The sequence below is a fragment of the Taudactylus pleione genome, unplaced genomic scaffold (genome assembly GCF_031769625.1).
Source record: "Taudactylus pleione unplaced genomic scaffold, aTauple2 ptg000174l, whole genome shotgun sequence".
NCBI lineage: Eukaryota > Metazoa > Chordata > Amphibia > Anura > Myobatrachidae > Taudactylus > Taudactylus pleione.
The window spans coordinates 4,759,786-4,784,712 of record NW_028284576.1 but is presented as its reverse complement, the minus strand read 5'-3'; positions in this window follow the sequence as shown (position 1 = coordinate 4,784,712).

Below are 24,927 nucleotides of genomic sequence, written 5' to 3'. Positions count from 1 at the left end.
GTGCAACCTTTTGGACATAAAAACACTATTGTGAGGTGTGAGGTGTTCAGAATAGACTGGAAATGAGTGGTAATTAAGGTTATTGAGGTTAATAATAGCATAGGAGCAGAAAAACCTACAAATTCTGTGATTTTAGCTGTTTTTATGCTTTTTTTCAAAAAAATACAGATCCAAAACACAAAACCCAGAACCCAAAACACGAAGAAAGATCCAGATCCAAAACCAAAACACAAAACACGAAAAGTGGCCTGTGCACACCCCTAATATATATATATATATATATATATATATATATATATGAATTTTCATTAATTTAAGCTGTACTCAAAGCATTTCTGAAGATAGTGTCAAGACCCCCCCCCCCCGGTCCCCCCATCATAGTACCTGTCCCATGTACCTGTAAGAAGAAGTGACTCTTCCTTCTTGCAGGCCACACTCCCTGCCTGCATTTCTTCTGTCTCCGGCACAGCAGAATGATCCAAAAAGGTCAGGTCCGGCTCCCAGAGCAGCAGGTAGTCACAGGCGGATTGGAACAGTGGAGAGGGCAGGCCCGGAACGCAGTGAGACTGACGTCTCTGGCACTGAACTCCGCTGTGATATCCTGTCCTGAACAGCGCTGCCGGAGGAATCCCAATTAGCTGCATTAGTCCGGGCTCTGCCCGGCCCAGGCGCCGCAGCTGTCAGCAGACCAGCGAAGGCCGCCTGACTGCGGGCCCCTTCGGCTAGTACCCCTGCTAGTTCCTCCTGCCGTGTTACTGGCTTGCTGCTGCAAGAGTGCGGCTCTGTCCTCAGCTCCTGGCAGGCGTGATCATGTGACATCACGTCACGGCGTGCCCACTGAGCCGTGTCAGGAGAAAAAAACAACAGTTAATTTGCGGGATGTGGCCGGGGGCTGGTGATAGTGTGTGGGGGCCCCTTATGTGTGGGGGCCCCGGGACGACCGCCCCTGTCGTCCTCCCTATAATCCGGCCCTGCTCGTGTCTAGTATTGTTATGTTTAAACACTGTTTTATGAAGATTGATTTGATGAATATAAAAACATTTTACTTATAAAATTTTGTATGCATCGTTATCCTTATGAAAGGAAATTATCCAAATGATTTAAAGGGTATATAATTCTGGTTAAACCCGTTGCGAGATTATATATTTATGTTACGTATAACCTGATGTTAATTATTATATGAAAAATAGAATATTTGCTTCAGATATATTGGGATTAAACAAGCTGGCAATGGCCTGTGTGTACAAAAAGAAAGAAGGAAAAACACCCCTCATCAAATTATTTGGGTGCAGGGTGTGTGGTTTGGTCCCCCTTGGAATGAGGGGCCCGTGTGCATTGAGCACCCTACACCCATTATAGATATACTAATGTTGATAGAGGAGATTGGAACATTGCTGAAGTGCCTGAAATGTTCTTATGTAGATGCTTTTGCCACACAGTGCTGGCATAGTGATTGTTGCCACCAGTGCCAGATTGCCCCCCCCCCAGTGAAATCTGACACCTCAGTGAGCCAGTTGCCGTCCGTGACTGCACTGGCTACACTGTGACGGGAAGTGGCTTCCCGTTGGAGGCACTACCTGCCAGTCACTCATAGAACAGGCAGCTCCAGGGGGAAGTGTTTTCAGTGCCAGTGGAGTGCCAGTTTGAGCTGCGATTGCTTCCAGTGGGAAGCCACTCTTCTGCGCAAACCAGCTCTGCACCATTGATAGTTTAATAACAAGGCATATTGCTATGGCGTCCTTCTGTTGGCGATCCCTAGCTGAGGGAAGCAAGACCACCTGAGGCATTTCCCGTACCCAGTGAATTGGTAGACGCAGTGGTCGAAGTGGCCCCACTTCATTTTAGATGTGCAAAAGAATGCACCAGCGCTGGGATCCAGTATGGGATCCCAGCACTGGAACAGCGGCGGCAATGTGTTAAGATGTGTCCCGCAGGAGACACATCTCAATCAGGGCAGTGGAGGCGCTGACATGTAGCCGGGACAAAGTACCTGGTCCCGGCTGCACTGTAAGCACCACGTACTGGACGGCTGCCAGCCAATCACGAGGCTCGCAGCCGCCAGCCAATCGCGGGACTCGCGGCCGCCAGTCAATTGCCGGGCTCGCAGCCGCCAGCCAATGAGAAGCTGCCAAATGGCAGCTTCTCATTGGTGGCTCGCAGCGGAGCCAGATAAACTGGAGGGAAGACCCGAGGATCCCGGTGGTTCCACTCCAGCAGCGCAGGTAAGAGAGAATTAGAGAGAGGGGAGGGTGTGAGAGAGGGAAAAGAGAGAGGGGCAGACAGAGGCAGGCTAGCTATTGTAGGGGGTGAAAGAGAGAGGGAATCAGTAAGGGCAGGGTGTGAGAGAGGGGAGCAGGCAGGGAGAAGTGTGTGTGTGTGTGTGTGTGAGTGTGTGTGGGGGGGTTAGAAGTACAATGGAGTGATATGGAAGCAGGGGCCCATAGGGGGGGGAGATTCAATCTCCATACCCCCACCTCTAAATTACCACTTCGAGCACTGGGTAGACGCCCCCATTTCTCTATGCTCCTCTGGATGGAGGACTCTGATCTGAAGTGTAAGCTATTGATCTCCAATCTTATTAATACAAAGTGTTTGTTTTTGTTTTATTGCTTGAGCAATTTTTCCTTTATTGCAGAAATACATGTACGAGCAGGACGCTAATCTCTAACCCCACCTACCCAAAGTCATTATTCTTCTCTGGCTGCCCAAACCCCTGTATTCTTCATTACCCAGTTATTTGAAAAACTGATTGGCCTGAAAATACCTTTTTTCGTCCCTTTAAATGAACAATTTTAAATTAATACTTTTTCAGGAATTTTCTGGATTGATCTTCTCATCCCTAGATAAAATATCACAGAAAATTGAAAAGCGGAGAAAATCTTCTGCCACCTTAATTTTACTGCGCAGGCATTGCAGAAGCACTTTCAAAGTTAATTTCCCATCGCCAAGTTATATATCACAGGTGCAGATTATATACATTACAGTATATTACTTCTTTTATGTGTTTTTTTTTTTTTTCTGTAACGGTTTTACTGAGCCTCTTATACTGATCATATACTATATTGCTGTATTATTACTAACATTTCTTTTTATCGTGTCTTTGTTTTATGCCTATGGTGCTATTAGCAAAGATGTCCTGTAACCAATGCCAACCAACTGATCATCAGCTGTGCTCAGTCTACTTCGAGTTATGCTGATTAAGGGGTCAGATACTCAAGTGCCTTATTTTCTGCTATTATACTGCTACATTCACCGCTGACCCTCTCATTGTCTCCCTGTGCTTAAAGCACTAGCTGTAGACAGGAAAATGAGTGATAAATACAACATCCACCATAGCCATACTTACAGGTAGACTGTGATAGCAACACCTACAGTATGAAGAGCGAATGTACAAGGGGTAAAGTGCAATTGTGATAGGAAAATGTACTTTGTTTGAACCAAGAGCCTGATTCAGCCGTGGCAATTCCGATCTTGTACGCAGTTTGAGCGATTATTAGCCATTGCACATGCGTGTAAGTCGGACTGTGCACTCGTCACGATTGTTTTGCGATCACGTTTACACAAAGTGAGTGACAGGCTGTCAGCATTTGGGGGTGGTAACAGTGGGGGGCTGGTTAGATAAACGCAGGCGTGTCTGTCCGTTTAAACGCTGTTACATGGGCGTGTATAAATTAGCCACTGAGACTGCATCTCTGGCGTGGAAGGAGAGCTGCAGTGTTTGCGGCTGGTCAGATCTGCAGTCCATGCTGCGTGACAGCTCGATGTGCGTCAATGGGACCAATGTTTATGTAGGAGTGCGACATTGGAGGGATATGAGAAGGCGGCGGTGGGAGTCTTTATGCCGGCTGCGCTTTGGCAGGCATTAGCATATAATCGCAGCTGTGTGCCATGAAAAATCGCAGCTGCGATCGCGTTAGCTTCCGCTGCTGAATCGGTATTTACACTTTGGAAACCATGCAGAGTTGTTGCAGTAAAAAAAAATACAAATCTGCAATGGTCCCTGAGTGAGGCTGCATTACAGATATGCTGCACTCTACTATTCACTAACATCATCATCACTGTGTTACACATGCCCAGTCTACCCTCAGGTGTAGGTCTAAATTCAACTAGGCTAAAGAACCTCTGATGCCACAGCCTTGTGACCCGTGATGGCAGGGGGGGGAGCATGGTTGTCTCAAGATCAGAACATGGGACCCAACGTGTACCCTGGCGGGTTTGCTTTGCTCGCCATGCTTTGGGTAAGGTGGATCGCTCCGCTCTGCCTCGCTCACCATAGGTTACTATTCCCACTAGATGTCCACGTGGATAGTAAATCTACTAGCCCACCGGCCTTGCCCATTCCCCTGCTGTCGCGGGTCACATGGTTGTGACATCAAAAGGTCCTTTTGCCCACTTGGTTCCAGCATCAACTCAGCCTCAGGTCTTGTTGAAATCTTATTTACCACAGGTGCCAGTGACCCCCTACTCTTAGGTGATTCAGTGCTCCATTCACCACAGGTCAAAAGGGGGCTTCACATAAGATAAAGGGCACTTTTGTACCTAAGCCTTCATGGGATTACCCACCTTCAAGCTACTTTATGGAATTATATGTACCCTCCTGCAACTTTTACTAAGCACACTGAAGGTGTAAGAACATACTTGCCTACCCTCCCGATTCGGCCAGGAGCCTCCTGAAAAATGGGTGGTACCCTGGAAAGGCAGGCAAGCCTCCGGGCAGCCACAGACCACCCCCCTCATTTATAAGAGAATCCCCCCACAGCAGGGGGGGCTGGTGACGCGATTCTTGCTGAATCGCATCATTTTGGCCCAACCCCCTGCTTCACAATGCCGGTATTCTTGGCATTGTGTAGCGGGAGTGAGGCCAAAATTATGCAGTTGCATGGCCACGCCCCTGCTCTGCCCACAAATGCCGGTCACGCCCCCGCTCTGCCCACAAATGCCGGTCACGCCCCCTTGCTTTGCCAATCCGGCTGCCCTCTCGGCAACCCTGTGTAAGAAGCCTTTAAGCTGATACCTGTAAGTTTGGCAAAGGCTACAGCTGAGCGCAGCATATGGCACCACAGCAAGTTTGTAGATGCAGGCAGCCTGATGCACTGAGGAAACGTGCAACTCATTTTAAATAATATTTGAATTCATGAAAAACAATGCACAGCCCAGGGACTCAGCTGCGGTCGTTAAATACGCCCCATAGCAATATTTTTTTTATGAACTCAGCTATAGTCAAAAATGTCAAGTCAATCAATTAACATATGTATGAAGTGTGTAATACACATTTAAGCAAGTGATTAAAGTTTGATTTCATCACATCAGCACATTAAAGTCTTGGCTCAGGCAGGGACCCAAGTTTAGCATTGCCAAAGCCAAATATGTTCTTCTCCCTGATGTATTCCGCGAGCTGGCATTAAACAATGAAAGGTAATCTTTCTATTTAGCTATTTTTCAGGCGTCCACGTTCAAGAGCCGACATGATTCATCGTCTTCAGGGTCAGGAATAAAGAGAGGGGATCTCTTGTAATTTTCACACCACCGCTGGATAATCACCCATCCAACGTGACTGAGATCCAGCGTGTGTCGGCTGAGACGTCCTGTGTAATTACTGCAAGAATATAGATTATCGCCACTCTGTTTCCAACCAACTGATATACATAGCAGAAGTTCAAGGCAATTACAGCTGCAGGACTAGAGCTTCTCTTACAGTGAACGGTAACAATTCACTTAATGGCGGTAACCTGCTGCAGTTATCACTGATGTATTCTTAAGCAACCAATCAAAAGTCATCTGTCTTTTTTTTTTTTTTAATCTAGGTCAGAAAAAGAAAGAAAACAATTGGTTATTACCAGCAGTATTTCTTGTTCTACAGTAAGATTAATATTGCCGCATAAGACGTTGATATAAAGGGGGAGATTTATCAAAGTTTGGATAGACATGAAGTGGAGAGAGATTAAAGGGGAAATGTATCAAGCCATGGAGAGATAAAATACCAACCAATCAGCTAGTAACGCTGGGTACACACACTGTTAATTCTATTGGCCGATCAATTGATCGACCAGTATATCTTGTGTGCGTCGGCCAGTGTGTACCAGCGATATGTCTGTGAACAACGTCATTCACAGACATACCGTGTCGGCTCTGCTGCATAGGTGATGGCAGATATATCTGCTGATATATTGGGGCATCGTGCTGTGTGTGCGGGCCCGTATACTTGCAGGCAGGGGGACCCGTGGCCAGAAGACAGATGATGGTTGTTCTATGTCTATGAACAACCATAATCTGCAGATATATCTGTAATGTGTGTACCCAGTTTAAGTGTCATTTTTCAAACACAGCCTGTAAGATGGAAGTTAGATGCAGGTTAGTTGAAACTTTATCGCTCTCTATTTTAACTCTATCCAATGTTTGATACATCTCCCCTACAAACCAATCAGCTTCTAGCTGTCATTTTACAGACTGGGGGGATTTGTATTAAGCCTTGGGGCTCTATTTATTAACATTATTTTTACTAAAATAAAGTGAAAAGGGTGTTTTCACAACCTTTTCAAATTAATTTAGTATCACCTGTAGTTATTACTGGGCAACTGGATTAGAATTCATAAAATTCTACTCCAACCCCTAATTATCACTTATTTTTAGTAAGCAGATCGCATTTCCCATAATTGTAAAGGGAAATGTGATCCGACCAAAGTTACTAAAAATAAATTGTAAAAAAATACCGGGGAAAGCCCTGTGATAATAACGCCACCTGGAGGTGGCGTTATGCAGGGTCTCCCCCCGGTTACCAGACTCCTAGTCTGCTCTAACGGGAAGAGCAGAGGCGGGAGCCGGTCCCAGTGATCAGCTGTGTGGTCTAAACAGACCGCAAGCTGATTACTGTAACAAAAAAAAAAATATAAAAAAAAAAAATTCACTTACCTGACACCAGGGACCGGTGGTCGGGGCTCTGGTGATGACTCCTCTCTGGTCAGCTGGTCTCTCATGCTGCACTGTGGCCCGGTCATCAGGTGATCGGGTCCCAGTGCAGTATGGGATATCAGCTGACCGGAGGCATGGAAGACATCACTGGAGCACCGATGACTGCAGGTAAGTGCTATTAAGGGAGGGGAGTCGTGGGGGGGTCGCGGGGAGGGGTAACAGTGGTGGCCAGTTGGTGCATGTGCAGGGCACTAGTCACGGTATTTTTTTTGCGAAACTATCGTGACCAGAGTGCGGAGGGGATTCGCAGGGACAGACCTTTCTCGCAAGCTCCGTCCCTGCAAGGGATTTGTAGTAAATCCCTGTGATATTGCCTGAATTCGCAATGCAAATTCAGTTGATAATAAACACTACAATCTGCATTACAAAAGCGGATTGTAGTAAATAGAGCCCTTGGAGAGAGATGAGGCAGATGTACTAAGCTCTGGAAAGTGGAGAGTGATAAACGACCAGCCACTCAGCTCCCAACTGTCATGTTACAGGCTGTGATTGAAAAATGACAGTTAGGAGCTGAGTGATTGGTAGTTTATCACTCTCCACTGTATCATTTCCCAGAGCTTAATACATCTGCCCCATAAGGTACCAACCAATCAGCTTGTAACCATAATTTTTTAAACACAGCCTGTAAAGTAACAGGAGCTAATTGACTGGTATCTCTCTCCACTTTACCTCCCTCCAAGGCTCAGTACATCTACCCCTGTGTTTGCAAAAATGACAGGAGCTGATTGGTTGGTATTTTAGCACTCTCCACTTTATCTCTCTCCAAGCTTTGATAAAACTCCCCCTAAATCTTTTATGAGATTACCAGGCAATACTCGGCCGCTTGACTGGCCCAGTCTTTGCCGATGGGTACATGCGTTGCTGGCAGACTTGGGTTTTGTCCTGAACCAAGGTTTCCAGCCAGTCAAATATTTTTTTAATGATCATTTTATAAACAGCCAGGAGGGGGTAACCAGATCAGCAAAGCATGGGGACGAGGTCGCTGTTGCGGCCATGGCCACACGATTGCGTCATTTTGGCCTCGCCCACGCTACACAATGCCGAGATTACCTGCATTGTAAAGCAGGAGGCGGGGCCAAAATGACGCGATATCGCGTCACTGCTCCCACTACGGGGGAAATCCCTTCTAACCGCGTGGAGGCCGGAGGGGCCGGCAGGCTTGCCTGCCTTACTGGGGGGGCACAGTGCCACCCGATTTTCAGGAGGTTCCTGGACGAATCGGGAGGGTAGGTAAGTATGATTCACTGACTGACAATAACCATCACCAAAATATAACTTTCCTAGCAGTGACAGTAATAGCATCTAGAGGGCAATGGGTGATGCCCACTTCAGCAATGCCAGGCTGGCACTTTGCATGCAAGAGCTTTTGCAGCTATAACAGCTCAGCGCTCACAGGACTAGATTGCTTCCTGCTGACACATGGACATGAACTGGGAACACTTCTCCCTGCCACATGGGCCGAATTCAACTAACGGCGAGTTGGCAGCAAATAGCTGAACAAGGGAAAAAAACACGTAAATGTGAGTTTTCGCTATTCAATGATAAAATACACTTTAAGTTAATGTGACTCCAATGGGAGTTAACTCTGCTTTTAGGTCACTTTGAAACTGCCGCAATATTTTCGGTCCTTAACGGACAGGAGGAGCGATCGCTTCACGGTGACTGAGCTCTATGTACGCTCTTTAAATGCGCAAGTTCAAACAGCCTGTGTGACGCTGCCCTTGTACATCTATGCCCGATACTGACATTTCAGCCCATACTTTAATCCTCCAAAAACATGCCGCACTCCTTCCAACACCACAGCACCCAATCACAAGGTGTTACCTCTAAATACAGAGACTTCTGCCCGGGAAATAATTACTGTACCACCTACATTGGGACTATTGGTCAGCAGGCGTATAGGTACTGTGCTCGGATACCATATTGATAATAGGGATAACAGTTAGTGTAATATATATAGGTGTATTTGTAGCCACCTCTGAATGACATAATTACTCTACAAGTTTAAGTGATGAAGTCACTACTCATGTGATATAAGGTTATATTAGACATAGCAAGTTAAGTTTCCGCGCCCCCTTTTCTGTCTGACCACGGCTGCCTGCTTACTACTTGTGGTAATGCCAGAATCTGTCTTAAACAGACGTCCGGTCTCTGTCCGTGCATCAGAAATCAGCACTGAAGTCAGCCTACACGCCTACAACCGTTACTGGCCAGAAACGCCCATATCACGGAGAGTGTGGTCCTTTGGTCAATCCGTACGGCCCAGTAACCTCCGTTGTTGTGAGCAGCAGACGATTTCTTTCTTTGGCGCATGCGCAGTGTGCTGAAATCCGGAAGATCCTGTGCGTATTGTGACTTGCAGCATGTCGTCATGACATTGACCATGTCGACACTGCTGAAATGTAACCTAACCATTACCTCTCCCTATTGCCTAACCCTAACTCTCCTGTCCCACAGATTAACACTATTGTCGGCATTCTGAGAAAGGGCCGTCATTACCATTCGGCAGCTAAGGACGTCGGCCTCTGGAGGGCGCCAGAGAGTCCAGCTAACAAAAAAAGGATGTCTATTAGAAACATCCTTCTTTTACATTGTGCTGACAGGGCTGGATTACTGGTAGGATGGACACCAGGGTCTCCCTCAGGATGGTGCAATGCCCGGACCCCAAGCCCCTATTTGCCGGTGGTAGCTGGTCCTGGCAGCGTCGTGGAGCTAGAGATCTGGTAATGGGTGGTCCCAGTTTTAGCACGTCAGATATTGTGTTAGTTTCTTGGAAAATAAAATAGTATCACACACACACACCAGTGATGTCTGTCCCCATGGTGGTATTCTGTGTGTGGCGGGAACATGTGTGCGCGGCGTAGCCGCCGGAAAGGGGCGTGGCCTAATGGACAGGGGGCATGGTAACTTGGGAAAGGGGTATGGCCTTGCCGCCCGAACCCCAGTGGTCCGGTGTGGTGGGGGGTGCCAGAAGTACGGGTGAGCACTGTGCAGTGCCGGCTCCCTCACACTGTCAGGAGCCGAGTGCTACACCTAATGCTACAGTGCAGCACCTGCCTCCTGTCACCTTGGTGTCATCCCTCAGCGGGTTTTTGGGGCCCCAGTCAGTTTGAAAGTCTTTTCTTACCTATATGGTGGTTTCTCTGCAACGGGGAACCTCTGAGGAATTTGAGTCTCACTGGGCAGCGTCTTCAGCCGTTATTCACTATTCATGTAGGAGATAACATTGTCTGGAAGATGCCTGTTTACGTAGAACTATAACCCATGTCATCATCATAACCAGATAATATATACTGTAGTAACAGAAGTTTTGTGCAGGAAAAATGTGAATTTCCCTGATCAAACTTCTGTGTCTCTCCAGGCTCCCCTGTGTTACTCCAGACCCCCCTAAGTCTCCATAGGCTCCCTGTGGTTCTCCAGGCTCTCTGTGTCCCTTTATCTCCAGGCCCCCTTGACTCTCACCAGGACCCCCTGGGCCTCGCCATCCCCAGGACCCCCTGGGCTTCTCCATCACCAGGACCCCCAGCTCCCTGTGCAGTCAGTTCCAATCCCCCCTCTCTCCTCCCCCCTGCAGTTGCCACCGCACAGTAGTGCCCCTGTCATTGTGCCCTTTAAAGTAGTGCCCCTGTGTAGTGCCCCTGTCATAATAGTGCCCCTGTGTAGTGCCCCTATCATAATAGTGCCCCTGTCGTAGTAGTGCCCCTGTGTAGTGCCCCTGTAGTTGAGCCCTTTAAAGTAGTGCCCGTGTAGTGCCCCTGTCATAATAGTGCCCCTGTGTAGTGCCCCTGTCATAATAGTGCCCCTGTACTAGTAGTGCCCCTGTGTAGTTCCCTTGTAGTAGTAGTGCCCCTGTGTAGTTCGTCTGTAGTAGTGCCCCTGTCGTAGTAGTGCCCCAGTAGTAGTAGTAGTGGTATCCCACCCCCCGCCCCCTACTTACCTGACTCCACGAGGCCGTCGTCCAGGCTAAAGCTGCCGCACTGACTGGATCTGACTTGATGCAGCAGTCGCGGCCGCGCAGGCCCCTCACGTCGCGGGTGACGTCATGACGTCACCCGCGAAGTGCATCACTGGGAACGCTGGCTCTGAAGCGATCGAAGGCTTTCTTATCCTCCGATCACTTCAGAGGCCAGAGTTCACTGGTCCTCTGCTCTGTCCTATCTGCGCAGCAGCTCCCCCGGTGGTCAATATATATATATATTTTTTTTAAAGGTAAGCTTCTGCGCAAGCGCATTGCGCAGAAGCTAAACACTAGAGCTGCCCGATCGGAGCTCAGCTCTGATTGTCACTGCAGATCATTAGGTCAGAGGAAAGCACTGCAGGTCGGAGCAGACACAGACAAGGAATAGAGGAGCACAGCTGAGACGAGAGGACCGCCAGAGGTAAGGGAACAAGTAGATAGAAAACTGGGGGAGCAGGGGCGGCAGAGTTAAGAATTACCTAGGGTACTTGCAAACCTAGCACTGGCCCTGCTGAGGTGGTCGATAATATAGACATCATATCTGTTGACATTGTGGTGTCGACATTTTGAGTGCCGACATTGGGAACGTTGACCTTATGAAAGCATTCCATCCAGACGCCCTTTTCCTGTTTTAACCGCTCGACCGTTAGAAAAGTTTATACTATTTTCGAGTGATTTTCCATATCCCGCGAACTACTGTATATTTTTAATGCACTTTTTAAGTGTTTTTTTTTTTTTTTATTTATTGTTACAAAAAGTGTTTTGATCCCAGAATACTTTTGCAACCTTCTTGCTTTCTAAAAGTGTTCACCATGGTACATAAAAGGCTTTTATATGTTAAATGATTATTTTCACATTTTCAGTTCCTAAGCAACAAAACGTGAAGTACACTGTGGCTTAAATTTGCGGCCACTGAAAGAAAAATAAAATAATAATAAAAAAGTCCTTCTGGCATCGCAGGTCAAGTGTAATAGGTCTCATTTCAACTTTTTTGTCACTTATTAGTCCCACATTGACAGGCCCTGATGGGTCCAAACAAGTCCAAAAGAGAGGAGGACATGGGAGAGATCTTGGCCTACATCGTGTCCTATCATCATAGGGTTTGTGGCCAAGAGCTCTATTTGTATTTGCATTAAAGAGTATATTACAGATCTCCTTCTATACAGGTGGTACTTGGCAATGGTTCCAGACCATTCTTGAGCAAGCTGCCCACCTGCACCCAGCAAGTGCCAGTGTGCAGTGACGTGCGGTGAGGTCAATGGCTGGGGAGGAACACATGGAGGTGGGTCTGAGTGCTGGGAGCCTGTCTCACCCCTACTCACTGTAACTCTCCCCTCACTACACTAAGCTTCATTGCCAATTAATTCTTCTACCTGCATCACTGTGTCTCCTCTGGCTGCTGCTGCTGACTGAGCTTTGATCTCTAAACACTGCAGTGCACTTCCTGGTCACAAGACACATCCAAGATGTCCATCGGTGCTTAAGCCACGCCCCCATACTTAGAAACATGCCTCTATTAGCTCTCTTTCTGTGCAGCATACTGCCCGTGGTGTGGCCCCGCCCCCATCTCTGCAAGCAGTGTCTGACTATACAGAAGCAAGGCTGAGCTGTTTCTGCCTCATCTTTTGTCTCCCTGCAGACCCAGGGAGCTCCACAAAGCTGGTGAGTGTTAACTATAGAAATGATTACAATAAACAAAGAAGATGTTTATAAGTTATAAATATCTGCTTTGTATTATTTTAATCATTTTTAAATCAAATCTCAGGAGTATGACATGGGAGGCAGTCTACCCTTAATACATGTCCCTGCCAGTGGGAATGAGGTCAGGATGGCACCTTGTGCCATATTTTGTGGCGTTACCCAAAGACAACAACATAATGGCAATAAAGTTACAACCTAATTCACTCCTTGTCAGAAACTGGTTTCCCAACTTCATGTGAATCACATTGAGCACTAAGGGCCTGATTCAGAGCCGGTCGCTATTTGCGCTCGCTCGTCCAGAAAATAGGGGTGACTATTCAAATGAACCGTTCGCTGTTTGTGGTCTGTTCACGCCTCTAGGTCTGAACGAGCGAACAAAACTTGCATTCATTTTTTGGGAAACTACGCCCCCTGGCCGCTCGCATCCTACTTCATGTCCGCTATTTATTAGATTAATCGAGTACATCGAACAGGGTATGAGCTGCTCGCTATTCTTGTGGTTGGTTTTTGCTACCACAATTTTGCGAGCAGTTCTGGCTCTAAAATAACCCAGTGACGTGGTCAATGACGCTGCTGTTTTAAATATGCACACCCATAAAACGCCCGTTTTGACCTTTAAGCACACCTGCGATCGGATCTCCACTCCCCGTTTTCAAGCACCTTCCCCTGTTACCACCCACATACGCCTCATTCTGTCACTCAAAATAGCAGGCATTCGCTATTTTGCGAGCACATGATTTTCGGCCGCACTGAGTGGTTCGCGCATGCGTATTACGATCCATACACATGCGCAGTTGGGCAAACATCGCTCGGAAGTGAACGAGCAGCCACTTGCGTCCGGCTCTGAATCAGGGCCTAAGTATACACCCACAGTGCTGACATGACACTTCCATGACACTCCCACAAGAAAGGGCGGTACTGTGCACTGTCATTGTTGATGCCAAGCTCCCACATCGAAACGCCCAATTTCACAGATAGACAGATCTGGCCAAGTTCCGCCCGGCACAGAATAGGACAATCATAAAGTGAAATGCGTCAATTTGCACATGCGTATGCGCTGTACGCAAAAACTCGCCATTTACAACTGCGTATGCGCCGTCTTCCTGAATATCACTGGGAAGATGTTACCGTGGAGGAGGAGGGACCCAATTGCCAGCGCAATGGGGCTTGCACACAGCGTTAATTCACCTCTGCCCTAAATATCAGTATATTAGCTATATAAAGTTATACAGATAGATAGGATACATGAGACATATGAGTGGGAAGTTGTAGACAATACACCCAACACTTTTTCAATACTTTAGGCCGTACATAAAAGTATATCCATGTTACAGCAGTCTGCATGCTAAGTTCTCACTTTGGAGGATATGTACTAAGCTCTGAAAAGTGATTCAATTGGAGAGTGATAAAGTACCAGCCACTCAGCTCCTAACTGTCATTTTCCAAACACAGGCATCAATTTACTAAGCCTTGGATGGAGATAAATTGAACGGAGATAAAGTACCATCCAATCAGCTGCTAACTGCCATGTTACAGGCTGTGTTTGAAAAATGACAGTTAGGAGCTGATTGGTTGGTACTTTATCACTTTCCAGTTTGTCACTTTCCAGAGCTTAGTAATATAGCTGCCATCCTTCGAGAGCATTAAAAGTAAAACTTTTTTTGCTAATTCAAGTATGCCAGGCATATATTTTTTTGTTTTCACTTACACAGTGACAAATATATTAATATAATTTTTGCTGTAATTATGTTTTTATCACCTCCGTCTCCCTAACTTAAAGAGCAAGTAAAGTCAATATGACATTAGTATTCCGTATATCTAAGACTGTGTAGTACTGAGCTGAATAATATATATACCAAATAACTGTAGTGTTTATGCATAACTAAACATGCTCATCATTGTCTCCGTTACCCCACTGCAGCAGGCTGCCATGTTAGGAGGGAGGTGCTCCCCTATCGAAATAAAAAGTCACCGACTGACTGTATTAAAGAAATACTGCATTTTTGGATTGGTAGATTTATATCCAGGGGAGGAGCCAGTGATGTCACAGCAGCTCAGTGTCAGAATCCTTCAGGACACTTTCCTATAGATGTGGGAGGAGCTAGAGCTGTGTGTAAGGGAGCCGGCAGATAATACCGAACATTTATGACATCATTGGAATTTCAGATTCAAACTAAACAATGAATTTTACCTTCACGGATCATTGTTTGTAAATGTACATGTAGAGCATTAATGGGTCCTTACGTCAGCCCTGATTGGATGGCATACATAACATCACACACTTTCTGCTTTTCAAAAGTAATAGGATGTTATTGCACAAACCATTGGAAACTGCATTAAGATTGCATATAATCTGTTACTACTGGTTTTTATGTTTCTTTCCTGAGTGTGGGCAGATTTGACGTTGTGACTCAGTTTAATGAGATTTTTTTGAAACGGAATGTCATACATTGAAAAATAAATATATTGGTATTAGGGAGTGAATCATCTTTGTGTTCACTCTGAACAGCGAGAGCCTAAGTGTTTCACCGACGAGCTGCTTTCTTAATTTGATAATTGTCTGTAGAACACATTCCTGGTGGAGCGTAATTGGTTTTACCTGATCATAACAGGATGCCCACGGGGAATAGAGACAGATATGAAATTGGAGCTTTTATATTTGTCTGTTTGCACTTAATGCATGCCAATGAAAGTGACAACTGAGCACATATGCTGCTTTGGATAGAAAATGTTTTGATTTCACTTCAACCGTCAAACTATTGTAATTATCTCTGGACAAGTACAGGCACAAATAAAAATGAAAATCCACCTTCGCAAAAGTGTTTTTTGTTTTCTTAAAGTCCTAAACTTTTTCCTGAATAATAGCCCTGATTTCATGATACAGGTGGTAGCTACCGTTGTGTGGTTGCTATGGGACGGTGGTGATGGTGGGATCAGTAGGGACCGTTCAACCGTCCCCAGAGGACCCTAATGAACTCTTCTGAGCACTTGGGGAAGTCCGTGCATGAGCAGTGATAAAAATCCCAAAAGGGGCCGCACCGAGCGTGCGGGTGTCCCTGTTTATGGTCGACAGAGCAGACTGGACCCTGGACGCTGCTCAGAGTGAATTTTAAGTGTGGTGGTGGGTAGAACCAAATAGGATTAAATACAAGGTAAACATTATGATGTATACAGATAAGTAGATTCCAAAAATACAAACCGCAGCAGATCCCAACGGGATGGTCGCAGGTAATGAGGTAAAACCAAGAGGGAAACTGTAGGGCTTGCGCAAGTGTGTGACTTCAGAAATTCCGTATCATGTATAAATGGAACTATTTCTAGGTTTCAATCACACTAAGGGGTACATTTACTAAAGTGAGAGTTTTTAGAAGTGAGTTTGAAAAGTGATGTTGCCCATAGCAACCAATCAGATTTTACTTACCATTTAACTAGCACCTTCTAGAAGATAATAGCTAGGATCTGATTGGTTGCTATGGGCAACATCCCTTTTAAAACTCACTTCTAAAAACTCTCACTTTAGTAAATTTACCCCTAAGTATATGTCCAGTGTGATGTTGCAATGATCATAACTTATCATAAACTTTGTGTTAAAAGGAAAATGACAAAATGAAATGAAAAAAAAAACACAAATAATAAAAATTTCAATGCAATATAATAAGCATGGGATAGTGTGCACAATTAAAAGTGCATATATAACGATTTGGGGTAAATAGTGATAAATGTTCATATGTTTGAAAATTTACTATATAAAAGTCAGTGGCACCTGGAAACTATTCTCCATTAGTTATATATAGTCCATTGAGTACAGGGCCAGCTCCAGGGGTCAGAGCACCCTGTGCCGGCTCAGTTAATAGTGCCCAATACTCTTGTGCGACCGTAAAGGGGGCGTGGTCTAATTACCATAGGTCATTCCCTCCAAGTGACGTTATTTGGAGGCATGCCCACATGGCATGCCTCCAAATAACGTCAGGCTGGTGGTAAGCCCAGCACTCTGTCACTAGCTGGGTCTCCCCCAGCCCTGAATGGATGCCACGCGCATGCAGGCAGAATCCATTCAGCTACTGCGGGGTCCGGCACCACCGCACAGCTGCGGCAGTGAGGGTCCAGGTATCGCTGGTAGCAAAAATACTTACGAGTTTCGCTAAGTAACTCAGCTTCATCAGAGGTAGCACCCGAGATGTAGTATATGCAATTTTAATTGTATACACTATCCTATGCTTATTTTATTGTATTGAAATTTTTATTCTTTGTATTCATTGTATGTTTTATATTTTACTAAACACAGTGACAAATATATTAATAAAATCTTTGATGTGTGAAGAGGCTGCAACCCGCAGGGATATCTCCCAACTCCGCGGACCTCAACGCTAGGTAGCTAATTACTTTAATTGGGTAATGTTACAGGATAAATGTCACTTTGGACTCTCTGGATAGTTATATTACTGTTTTTACAGACGCCACAGAGGAGCTCCTGTGTACCTGTTATTTTCCTTCTAACGCAAGGTTATGTTCATTTTTGATAAGTGTAACCTCACGTGGGATATATATACTTGTGGTTGAAAACTATGAATATTTCCATTTATACATGTTACGGTATTTCTGACCTCACACATTTTGCACAGTCCTACATTTTTTTTTCCAGATGCGCTTTGCTGGTTTCCCTGCATGGAAAAAAATGTTATGGAGTCTGACGACTGCTAGATGCGCTCCTGTTACCGGATAATAGTAACATTCATTTGTGAATTTGTACATACTGTATGGGCACTGTTAGCATGCAGAGTAGGGACTGCCAGTATCAGAGAAGCCATGAAGTGGCCTGGCAGCTTACCATGTACTTATAGATACATGCAACAAATATCTCTGAATGTCTATTACCATATAGTTTTCATGTATTGTTGCAGGTACAATTCAGCGTGCTTGGGGGGGAGTACTAGGGGATAGTCTCCTTTCTGTTTTTCCATACTGTATGTATCACAGAAGCAGTAACGTGTTATAATGTGGATGTTTCTATGTAAAATCCTTCATTACAAACATATTTTAAATAAATATATATATATAGTAGTACACAAATTATCCGGCACTCACAGAATGTTATATAAATTTCATCGCTCCGGTGCCCTCCTATTGGAGAACTACGTCCCCACCACATACGATCCACAGAGGCGGCACTCAGGAGACTTCTCAAAGAATATAACAGCTCTCTTTAATGCTGATACATCGACGTTTCGGGACAATACGTCCCTTCCTCAGGATGCAAAAGACAGAATACATTCGATGTATCAGCATTAAAGAGAGCTGTTATATTCTTTGAGAAGTCTCCTGAGTGCCGCCTCTATGGATCGTATATATATATATATATATATATATATATATATATATATATATATACATATAGTGGAGGAAGTTTTTAGAATTTTTTCAGTACACATATCCAACAATCACATTGCAATGTCCAGACATGTGTATGTATAGTTGTATACCAATGAAAACAATGCCGTTCTGCAGAGGTCTGTCTGTATGTCAGTCACTCTCTGTCTGCTGTTTTCCATCACAGCCTCACTCCTAATGGTTTCTAAAAATATGCTGTATCAATGTGAAATAGTAACCTTAGTGCATGCCCGTCAGCGTTCACACTGGATGGGCCATTACTGCATTATCTTGTATTAATGGTTTATCTAGTGTTCTCTATGAATGCTGTGTGTATTCCTCATCAGGGATCAATGATCCCTATCACAGATGATTTGTATAGTATTCTGCATCACCAAGTGGCTGAACGTAGCTCTCGATCTCTAGTTCTTTAACATACTACATGGGATGTGCAGCCAATAGAAACATTTTCCTTGGATTTGAATAGTAATAATAATGCCATCACAAAGTCTCCCCATACGGACATCATATAATTGAAAAGTGTTGTGCAATACACTTAAACAAAATAAATAAAATACTTTTATGGCTCTTGCACATGATGATGAGCTGTATCTCCACTGGGTAATGTAGAGAACTGATGATGATGATGACGATGATTAAATCTTGTGCCCAGCCCCTTTGAATCACTGTCACATCCTTACAGCAATAAGTTCATAGCGATTACGGGCCTGATTCAGACCCACTCGCGAGCGGCTGTCCGCTCGCAAGTGGGTCGATGTTCTGGACTGAGCATGCGCACGACGGAGGGAGCTCCGTCGTGCGCATGCGCCAGACGCGACGAGCGAAGGAAAGTCCTTCGCTCGTTGTGTCCGATCAAAGGGGGCGTGCTGTCAATGTTGATTGACAGCACGCCCCCTTTGGTAGGTGTGCCGGGGGCGTGCCTCCCTGACGGGGGCGTTCCCACGGGAACGTCTCCCGTCAGAAGCCGGCCCACTGACATCACTAGTGATGTCAGTGGGAGTGATTTTGGCTCTGATAGAGCCAAAATCACTCCGGAGCTTGCGGTTGAAAACCTCAACCGCAGGCTCCGGCTCGCAATTTCGATGGTCGCGATGGTCTCGACCATCGCGGCCATCAAAATGCACGCTCGTATAGCCTGTGGGTGGTGACCCACAGCTATACGAGCGTCCAGATGGACGCTCCATTTTCATGGAGGCCGGCCCTCATTCAGAGCGTGCGCTCTACTCAGAGCGTACGGCTCTGAATGAGGGCCTACGTTAGTTACTTGGTGACATTCGATGGACAGTTCCAAAGTTTACATAATGGGCTGTTACTGCCTAAAACACAGTTTGAGCAATTAGAAGCAGCGCTCAGATTATTGCCACCACATAAAGACACATTTGTGTCCTCAGACATCGTCTACGTACTGTACTTGTCTAATTCATTGACTCTTAACTGTGTCCTCAGGATTCACCCACATGCCAGCTACAGTGTATCAAGAGCCGCACATAGCGGGCTCATCCTTGTGTACTCCACCCACCTGCTGCTGTTTTTAATAATAAAAAATGTGTCTTCCTTTCAAAATATTATACTAGTACATATATATACAGTACCCCACCATTAGAGAATAAGTCATCCCATGCCATTGAAAGCTCTGCATGCATCTCATTAATCTACAGTATCGGTTATACCGTCATAACAACTCGGGCAACTACACTACTGTACAGTAATGTGTGTGTACTGATTTGCGTCCCATTCTACCAGCTTATGTGATATTAAAAAGATTGGTTGTGCGAACATGCAAATACAGTGCGTGAATGTGATATCCATCCAATTTATCAGTATGGTATTCAGTACAAATTACATCAGTGGAACACTCGCCACCCAGCGGTTAAGCACTGTATTACATGCCGTAGCATATCTTTTGTTGAAGAATACCACGGGACGCCAAAGTCCAGCCATCACGTAACGTTCCATGGCGCGACACAGAGGCTATGAGCAACATACTAGCTGGGCCCATCTGTATATATATATATATATATATATATATATAGCCCAAACTGGTCCGGCACTCCTATAGAGACAAATAGCTTCACCCGGTGCCAGCACAATGTAAGTAAATAGCAAATTCAAAGGTGCAGCACTCAGGGTTGGTGAAACAAACGACTCAGACATGGGAAGAGTACATCTTCAACGTTTCAATGAAAATAGATTGTCATATTTTGATTGAAACGTTGACGATCTAGTCTTCCCGTGTCTGAGTCGTTTGTTTCACCAACCCTGAGTGCTGCAGCTTTGAATTTGCTCTATATATATATATATATATATATATATATATATATAATATATATATATATATATATATATATATATATATATATTATACTGTTGCATAGTCCAGCACTCAGGATGAATTGAACAAAGTTTGGGGGTGCCCTCCCACAGTTCAATTATAAGGAATATCCCATGTCGAGCTTTTCAGCCCCTCCAAGAAATAAAAATGTGGCACTGAGTCCTCCATTGGAAACACAGGCACACACACTGACAAAGACTACACAGACACACACACTGACAAAGACTACACAGACACACACACTGACAAAGACTACACAGACACACACACTGACACACACCTCTACCCCCACCCCTCTGGCACCCCCACCCACCCACCTTGCCAGCACCCACTTTCCCCTTTGCCAGCACCTTGCACCCCCACATGTAATACACACACCTGTGGTGCGGCTCCAGGAGAGCCCGCCGGCAGTACCATCACTGTCCCTCGTTGGCAGCTCTCAGCCTCTCACAACGCTGGTGCCCCCATGTGATCTGCCTGGGAGGGGCTGCCGCTGCAGCTCCCCCTACAGCCAGCACAGTATAACAGCAGGCACAGTTGCCTGAGCTTCAGCAGGAGACACTCTTTACAAAAAAAGAATAGTTCAGCTGCGCGGCGATGGAACAGCTAGCAGGGGGGGTTTCTAGGTACTCAGAACCCCCCCCCCAGGGCTGCCATAGAAATTGTGGGGCCCAGGACTGACAAAATAGACAGGGCCCCTCCCCCCTGCTATTAAATACAGTATGTGCGCCCAGCCTTGTTTTTATCACCGCAGCCCCCCCCGTTATTAAATACAGTGTAGCAGCGGCAGCCGGGCCCCCGACTCTTAAAGGGGGTAGTTCAAGCTCTTCAGTGGAGGTAGTAGCGGGCGGTCCCCCCAGTTCAGCCATAGGCTGGGCCCGGAACTCCAGTCCTGGCAGTCCCCCCCTGATGGCGGCCTTGACCCCCCCCTGCGTGCGCGTATGAGCCTGGGATCATCATCGTGACCATCGCAATGCAGGCTGGCCGGTTTGCAAGGCCTGGAAGTCTGCATCCATGATCGCTGACCTTGGCCTCATCCCTCCCTGTGTTTCTGGGACCGTAGGCCATCCTCACCATGACCACAAACACCTCTGCCTGTCAATGCAATACATTCCGTAATTTGGACCCGGTGGGTAGCACCATCTTTAGATGGTGTTACCCATTAGAAGCCTATGGGCTTCTATCCGCAATTCTTTGGGAGGGATCTAATCAGATCCTTCCCAGTGTTCCCCACGGCGGTCTGCGCATGTGTAGAGGAACTTCTGGGTATTAAACCTGGAAGTCGCTCTATCCGAGTCTATCGCAAAGGATAGCTTTTATCGGGAGAGCTGTCCTATGCGATTTTAATCACATTTCTAAGTATATGCAGGCGTAATTAACGTTGGTATGTGCACTATAAGTGGCGGGTTGTACCATGTCGCGGATGCACTGCTTAGTACATCCCACCCTTAAGCTGAAGTCGGCAATGTCATTAGGTCATTGAGTGCTGAATACTATGGGAGGGGCCTACTCTAACAGCGCAGTCATTTCCCAGTTCAGCAGCAGGGTGCACGTTATATTTTAGACATTAGTGTTACTACATTTTAACCTAAATAGCTGGAGAGTTTTCTATAAGCTAAACAATTGTGTGATATAATAAAAATCCCTGAAGGAATTCACGGGCAGTTTAGAAAACCTGATTTAATAATGCTTTGTCATCTATAATTTGGCTCAGAAAACACTGAACGCTCTCTATATTATACGCGCCGAATGCAGGATGCTCAGATTTCTTCGCTCTACATCAAAAAGAATGAAATAAATGGAACATTTAACTGCCGACAATAAATGTAAAAATTTCTTTCAACTGCAGTCTCTGCTGGCAAATGGTGATGAGCTCAATATCTGATATTAACGTTCCCGGATTGTTATCTGACGCTCCTCTTTGTCTCTTTCTGCAACTATTTTCATTGTTACAGGCTGAATAAAATGTTTTATTTATTTTTAAAAGTTATTGGGGAACATTTATAAAAAGATAGAAAATACTCCACCTACCTTTGTAATCTCCTGCATCACCTTTATAATAACAGCCTCAATACTTAATTTATACAAAAGTATGTGAATGAGAGCTGGGCAACTCTCACAGCAGCGGGCGCTGGAGACCTCCTGCCTGCTGCCACGAAAACATTCCCTGACACCAGCGCTGCTAGACCCGGTAAGTAGACACTTGTATCCGACGCGCTGTGACATTGACATTTTGAATATTGGCATTATGACTACATATCCTGTATTCTATGTAAAGCTTATAATGGGTCCCTACATAATACATGAAAAGCACAGATGGTGTAATGGTTAGCATTACTGCCTCACAGCACTGAGATCATGGGTTAGATTCCCGCTATGTCCCTTACTGATTGGAGTTTGTATATTCTCCCTGTGCTTGTGTGGTTTTCCTTCGGGTGCTCTGGTTTCCTCCCACAATCCAAAAGTATACTGGTAGGTTGATTGGCTCCCAGCAAAAAAATAAATAACCCTAGTTTGTAAGTGTGTGTGTGAGCATGTCGTAGAGAACAAAGATTGTCCAAACATTCTCTGTAAAGTGCTGCGTATGTGTGTGCTATATAAATAACTGATAATAATAATAATATGATTCTGAACTGACAGCAGATCTTACCATCAATTGTGTGAGGGGAAAAATATATGCATCTGTAGACTATTACAGTAGACCATGTTAAAAACTATCCCCTACCCAGGGTGCATTGGGAACAAACTATTGATGCCTAAAGGTGCCTACACACATACCGATTTTTTACATGATCTGGCCGATTCCAACGCATCGGAACATCAGTTCGTGTAAAAAATGCCCAAATCGTGAGTCCCCCATCACGATGCGATGTGCGTCCCTGCTGGTCGCACATCGTATCGTCAGACCTGCCGTGCTGTGGGACAGTTATGACAATCTAGGACGCGATGCACTGTAAAAAGTCTGGATGCAGGAGAGATCGTATGAAGATTGGACACCAAAATCATGTGCAAATCGTGTGCAGAGCTGTCGGGGAGAGTTTCAAGGGAAATCGTACACATCGGCTCATCGTGAGCACATCGTTATGTGTGTAGGCTTCTTAAGAGTTCAGTTAGCTTTACACTAGATGGAGCTTAGTTGAATTGTTATAGTTGAGTTGTTATGCTGAAGGAATAACAACTAAGCATATTGGCGAATGAAAGTGGGAGCAATTACTGCAGTGACTCCAGCAGAGAACATCACAGTGACTTCCTTACAATACACAGCATATCACAGTGACCTCTATCTAATGCAGAGAATATCACATTGACTGCCTTGCAATACACAGAGCATCACAACAAGTATAATAGTGACCACCGTATAATAAGAGAACATCACAGTGACTGCCTTGAAATACATAGAGCATCACAGCAAGTATAATAGTGACCACCATATAATAAGAGAACATCGCAGTGACTGCCTTGAAATACATAGAGCATCACAGCAAGTATAATAGTGATCACCATATAATAAGAGAACATCACGGTGACCACCATATACTGTACATAGAAAGCACCCATCCTATGAACCAGGGCCTGAAATGCCTCATGGTGACTTTGGTGGTGTTGGGGTGCCACAGATAAAATAAAGAGAAAGAATGAGTGTCATATTGTCACCCATTCAGTCATTTAGCTACCCCAAACTCCTCTAATCCACATCCACCGGTGTAAACTTGCTTTTCTGTAACCAAAAGAGCTTTGGTGGAGATGTAACTCACAAATTCAGGTTTTTGGTGACATCAAAGAGGTTTTTTTGTGCCCCATCTTGGCTGTTTTGTCCAGCAGAGATTAGGCCCAGCGTCTGTCTATCCGCAACTGGTTGCCCAGCTGGAGTACGAGTCCTGTGAGCTGACACCTGCAGGGTAACACAAATTGCTTGTAAAGAACGGTGGTGCTCATGTCATTTACAACAGTGCAAAGTAATATCTAGTGTCCAGAGCAACCGGACTAATGAACATCACTCCATAGGATACACAGCGTTGCTATACAGTATCGTCTAACCTAAAGCAACCAGGTAACATGTTCTACATAAGTTTGTCTATAATAACAAGCCACTTGTATTGATAGTGAAATATTCTTTAATGTCCCATATTGGTTTTACTTTACACATATCTGTGACAGCGAGGGCGCTTCCATACCCATTTCTCCGTTTGTCTTGATGGCCTATATATTAGTTTTAACAGTACGCCTGGGGCGTGTTATCAAAAGGAATGGAATACTGTACATTAAATGCGTTATAAAATCTTTATTACAGAATTCTACCTTGCAGCCATTTTTTTTTTTTTTTATTATACTTTTTTTTTGTTACTTTAGAAAGCTGTGAATTGCTATTGCCGTAATATAACTTAAACCGGAGGAGCTGAGGGCTGCAAAATATAAAGCAGTACATGGACCATTTCGCTGGAAAGCCGTTATGCAAATAGTAGCGAGCAGGTACGCATTGCCATTCTCTTCATCAACGCCCAAATCCTTTCTTTACAACCTGAAGGCGCAGCCTAATGTTTCATTTCAGCTGCAGTTTTCTCATCATGAAAACAGACAT